Genomic DNA, 4913 nt, shown 5'->3' with positions numbered 1-4913 from the left:
GCGTTTGCTTGTCCCCAAGCAAAACCCACATGAAAGAATAAGGGCGGAATGATAAACGACTAAACGCATAAACCTCAAGCTCAAATACTCGAAGAACCCCACGAGCACGTATGAAATGAATTCAAGGAAATGAGTTGTACAATAACTAACTCGAGAGAGATAGTCATGATTCCTCTAGAGTACTTTCCTCGTGAGTGTGTGTATGCTTCATCCCTCGCTCTCCCTATTCACACCACATTCAATTACTACTGGTGTTAAAAATGTTAAAGACACCCTCAATAGTAGGTCAAGAGTCCTTCGGGTCCACATTCAACACTTTAGTAACTAAGTGAATGCATGATTGAGTCCGTGAGAACAAATACTTCTTTCTTTCTTTATTTATCGAGTCCGCCTAACGTAGATCTGCACAAAAATATCTTATAATCTTTCGGAAGGATGCACATGCTAATTAGGGCACAAGAGCCACCCAACTTACTTGATTACAATCTACATAGACGCATTCACGCTAAATTAGCAGAGGAATACTGACATAGACTCATTTTGTTTTCATTTTTCAAAATTATTATTATTTTTTTTTATTTTTTTTTAGATAACAATTATATACATGTCTCCTGAGCACTTTCATGCAAAACTTCAGTTAGGGATAAAACAAAATGAACAAAAGAACCAAAAGCTCTTAAAAGAGCATTGAGGGATGAATTTACCACTCTAACACTTTAAATCAAAGCAGTGGGTTAGCTGGGGCAAACAAGGTAGAAGTACTGTGTCAAAGCTGTGAAGAAAACACTAGAAAGAAAACATGACTTCCTTATAACACAAATAACACTACAACTCATTACTATCATTCATTCAAGACAGGAGGTTCTTAACAATAAATCATAGCTATCACCGGTGAAGTAAGCATGCAAATAACCCATCCCCACACCTAGAATCATACATTGCCCTCAATGTACATTAATTAGCAGAACATGGTGTAAAATCCATAATAAAGAAACGAAACATGAAAAGGAAGGGTAAAGAGACTGCCCCAATTGGTTCATGAAGATTGTTTAGTGAAAGCACAGTCAATGGGCAACAAAGCCAGCAAAGAGCAAAGGAGGTGGGGCAACAATCCATGAGAAGTCCTACAAAAATAAGTAAGGTGATCACGATGCGTAAGAAAATAAAGGAGAAGGAAAACATGCATAATAGTTAAAAATAAAAAGTAAAAACAAGCCTAGTAAAAATTCAGCCTTTCCTACAGTAACTCGTGAAAAAAATAAAATTTTGCAAGAGTTTCTCCTAGACATGGAGCTTTCCAAAATTTACAAATGAAGGAAAAAAACTCAAAAGAATTAAGCATACACCACATCACAACATCCAAATATGTCATACAAGCTTCAAAGATAAGATAAGAACACAACAAAAAGCCAAGTTTGAGACAAAAACCTTGAATTAGGGGCTTGAAAGTTTGGAAGGAAGAGATCCCATGAAAAAAAGATGGTAAAAATTCCGATTAAATTCCAAGGTTGAGTTGGCAAGATGGAGGAGAGGGGATTAGAGAAGAAAAAACCAAGGAAAATGGTGGAGAAATGATGTAGAATGAAAGAGAAATGAGAGAAAACTTAAGAGGAGATGATGGAGGTTGGAGTAGAGAGAGAAGGGGGAAGAACACCCTTAAATGGGCAGCCCAGCCCATGTGGGTCCCATGCGGGCGCATGGTGCCCGCATGGGCTGGAAAATTCCAGCCTGAAAGGCACATGGGTGCCATACGGGCGCATGGCGCCCATGAGCTTTTCAGCCCGCGCGCGCAGCGTGAGGCCGAGAGCCTCACGGCCAGCCTCACGGGTGCATGGCGCCCGTGAGACCCACAGCCCATGAAAAATACTCCTCGCGAAGGGTCTCTTGCGGCTGCAATGATGCCCGCAAGGCCCCTGAACATGCTACAGTGTCCATACGGGCCGTATACAGCCCGTGATGGACCTGGAAAAATTGAAAAATTGGCATGGTTCCTCTTGCACACTCAATAAAATACTGAATTACAACCATTTAAGCTGCCGGGATGACAATGAAACACAACTAAACAATACTAATTCAAGGCCAAATACAAGCGAGCAAACCAAAGCATTAGTTGAGCACAAAAAAACATCAACAAAAAGAAAAAAATACGAAAAAACACACAAACATAAGCATTCAACCACAATATAGAAACTAAGCAACTAAAAGAAATACGAAAATTTAAGGACGACGAATTTAAAGACTTGGGATGCCTCCCAAGAAGCGCTTGTTTAACGTCATTAGCTCGACGTACCTTTTTCTTACCTCAAGGTGGATCAAATGGTAGGGACTTACCTCCAAGCCCAAGAGAAGTGCTCCAAGATGGGAAACTCATCGAGAGGCATGAAAAGACACGGAATTTACCCTTTCCCTCGAAGAATAGTCGAACGATCTCCTGCGGTGGTGATAGTGTGCAATTCATCCCCAATTTCTGTTTCTTGTCCCTCTTACACCAAATTTTCCTTGTGGTTGATTTCTTCTTATTACTCGGCCACGGAAATGTTCCCACATAGCCTACATGCTTTACATGTGTGGGAAATGGGTTGTTCAACTTGCACTCATCGCTATCCATTCCTTCCAAGAATTCATCCAAGGGGTTAATTGCCAAGAACTCCCTGCACACAATCAAGTAATAATCATATCGGTTTCATCAAGTAAAAGTAGAGGGGATCGTCGTGGTCCAAGGTGTGTTTCATGGCCACGGAAAGAGTGAGAATGACTTCCTCATCCCCCACTCTCAATGTCATTTTTCCCCCTTTTACATCAATGAGGGCACCGGCGGTGTTAAGAAACGGTCGCCCGAGGATCAATGGGACTTCAACATCATCATCCACATCAAGAATAATGAAATCCACGGGGGATAATGAGCTTGTTCTACTCTAACTAGCACATCCTCAACAACACCATGGGGCTTCTTGATAGAACGATCCGCAAGTTGTACCGTCATCCTTGTGGGCCTCATGTCTTCTAATCCCAATTTTAGAAACAGCTTGTAAGGCATTACATTGATGCTAGCCCTAGAGTCTGCTAAGGCTTTTTTTCTTGCATGCCTTCCCCAATCACACATGGAATAATGAAACTCCCGGGATCGACTCAATTTCTCAGGGAGCTTCCTCTGAATCATTGCAGAGCAAATCCGTGGTAGTGCAACTGTTTCTAATTCCTCCAATTTTCTCTTATTAGTCAGCAGGTCTTTCATAAACTTTGCATACTTGGGCATCTGAGTTAATGCTTCAACAAGAGGGATATTTATGTGCAACTGCTTGAATACATTGAGGAATTTCTTGAATTGAGCCTCGTCCTTATCTTGCCTCAGCCTAGCCGGATAGGGGATCACCGGCTTGTACTCGGGTATCCTTGGTGTTGGTAGTTGAATGGTTCCTTCATCTTGTTTTTCCTTTATCCCTTCAAGTTCACTCTCAGATGGCTTAGGGTCTTCCCGTGTGGCTACCATTATGTTTAGTGCTTGAGCCCTCCTCGGCTCGTGCTTCAACCTGCTTCTCGCTCCTGAGAGTGACGGCTTTCAAATGCTCCCTTGGATTATTTTCAGTGTTACTAGGTAAGCTACCCGGCGGTCGCTCCGAGTTTGCCCTAGCAAGTTGCCCCACCTTGTTTTCCAATGATTGAATGGAGGCTTGAACATTCCTCAAAACAGTGTTTACTTCAACGAATTGGTTGTTGATGTTCACAAATTTTGCCTCGGTATTGATCATAAACCTTGCTAACACATCTTCAGTGGTGAACTTCTTCTCGGGCTGCTGAAGAGGTTGAGGTGGAAGTCCCCTGGCGTAGATGGGGGCCGATGTTCACGTTGTTAACCCCAAGAAAAAAATTTGGGTGATTCCTCCACCCCGGATTATATGTGTTTTCATAAGGATTCCCCGGGCCTCGGGAGCTCCCCCAACATAATCAACTATCTCAACCGGGGGCATCCGAGGCTATTGAAATTGCGACCTGAGCAAGATAGCATGCCCAGACCCCACAAGTCTCGCGAAGACAAAACCGCACTGAATTTGAGCTCGTACTCAACACAAACCGATCGAATCTCTTTGTTAGGGGCCTCAACCTTGGTGGCTAGTCAGGGTGTTCTCATTTATCTCATAAATTCCAGCTACCTTAGGGGTTTTTGCCTAGTAGACCAATGACACTCATTACTTGCCATGTTTTCAATCAAGATTTCAAAGCATCCCGAGGGGTTTTTACTACTCAATGACCACCCTGCTGCAGCATCGATGAGCTGTCTGGTTGCATAATTCAGGCCATTACAAAGCATCTGGATCCTCATCCACGAGGAAAAGCCATGATGGGGACACTTGCGTAGGAGATACTTGAATCTCTTATGTGCCTCAAAGAGTGTCTCGGAGTCCCCTTGTCGGAATGTAGAAATCTCTTGTCTCATTGTAGCGGCTTTGCTTGGTGGGAAATACCTACCAGGAAATTTGTCCACCATTTCCTTCCATGTGGTGATCGATCCTGGAGCCAATGAAGTGAGCCATCTATATGCTGCTCCCCTTAGACTAAAAGGGAATAATCTCAATCTTATCGCATCATCGGACACTGAGTTAATCTTGAAGGTGGAACAAATTTGGAGGAAGCGAGACAAATGAGCATGCGGGTCTTCATCAGCCAACCCATCAAATTGTACGGAATTTTGGACCATCCCAATTGTGCTTGCTTTGATTTCAATGTTATTAGCAGGCACGGTGGGAGCATGCACACTGAATTCCTCACCGGTAAACTGAGGTCTTTCATAATCAGACAAGGTGCGCCTTGGTTCTGCCATGACTGAAGGTTCACTAATCTCAACTCATGTTCCTTGATGTTCTGAACTCTCAGCCACCTCTCTCAGTCTTTGATGCAAGGTTCTACAAGATTTG

The 4913-nt window shown here is 43.0% G+C and overlaps 1 non-coding gene across 1 annotated transcript; it reads left to right on the top strand.

The window, feature by feature from the left end:
• Nucleotides 1-4331: 4331 nt before the first annotated feature.
• LOC120269800 lies at nt 4332-4438 on the top strand. The gene has a single exon (XR_005539435.1). It is a non-coding gene; the product is annotated as a small nucleolar RNA R71 (small nucleolar RNA).
• The last annotated feature ends 475 nt before the right edge of the window (nt 4439-4913 follow it).

The sequence above is a fragment of the Dioscorea cayenensis genome, chromosome 9 (genome assembly GCF_009730915.1).
Source record: "Dioscorea cayenensis subsp. rotundata cultivar TDr96_F1 chromosome 9, TDr96_F1_v2_PseudoChromosome.rev07_lg8_w22 25.fasta, whole genome shotgun sequence".
In the NCBI taxonomy this organism is placed as follows: domain Eukaryota; kingdom Viridiplantae; phylum Streptophyta; class Magnoliopsida; order Dioscoreales; family Dioscoreaceae; genus Dioscorea; species Dioscorea cayenensis.
The sequence above is the reverse complement of the archived record's forward strand: the minus strand, read 5'-3'. Positions and strand labels throughout refer to the sequence as shown.